Genomic DNA, 233 nt, shown 5'->3' with positions numbered 1-233 from the left:
CTTTTATCGTTGGATTTATTTTATTGTTTATTTTACTGTTGGATTTATTTTATTGCTCGATGCACCCGTTCGTTGCTTTATCGCTTTGTGCATTTACTGACGGATCTCGGGCGCTGTCACAGCCCCTGGTGCCGAGGTCACCCCCTCCCCGCGGTGTCCCCATCGTTGTCACCGCTGCCGCTCCTCCTGCAGCGTCCCCACCCCCGGTGTCACAGTCAGTGTCCCCGGGTCCC

The sequence above is a fragment of the Geospiza fortis genome, unplaced genomic scaffold, assembly GCF_000277835.1.
Source record: "Geospiza fortis unplaced genomic scaffold, GeoFor_1.0 scaffold1107, whole genome shotgun sequence".
Classification (NCBI taxonomy): domain Eukaryota; kingdom Metazoa; phylum Chordata; class Aves; order Passeriformes; family Thraupidae; genus Geospiza; species Geospiza fortis.
Note: the sequence above shows the minus strand (reverse complement) of the source record.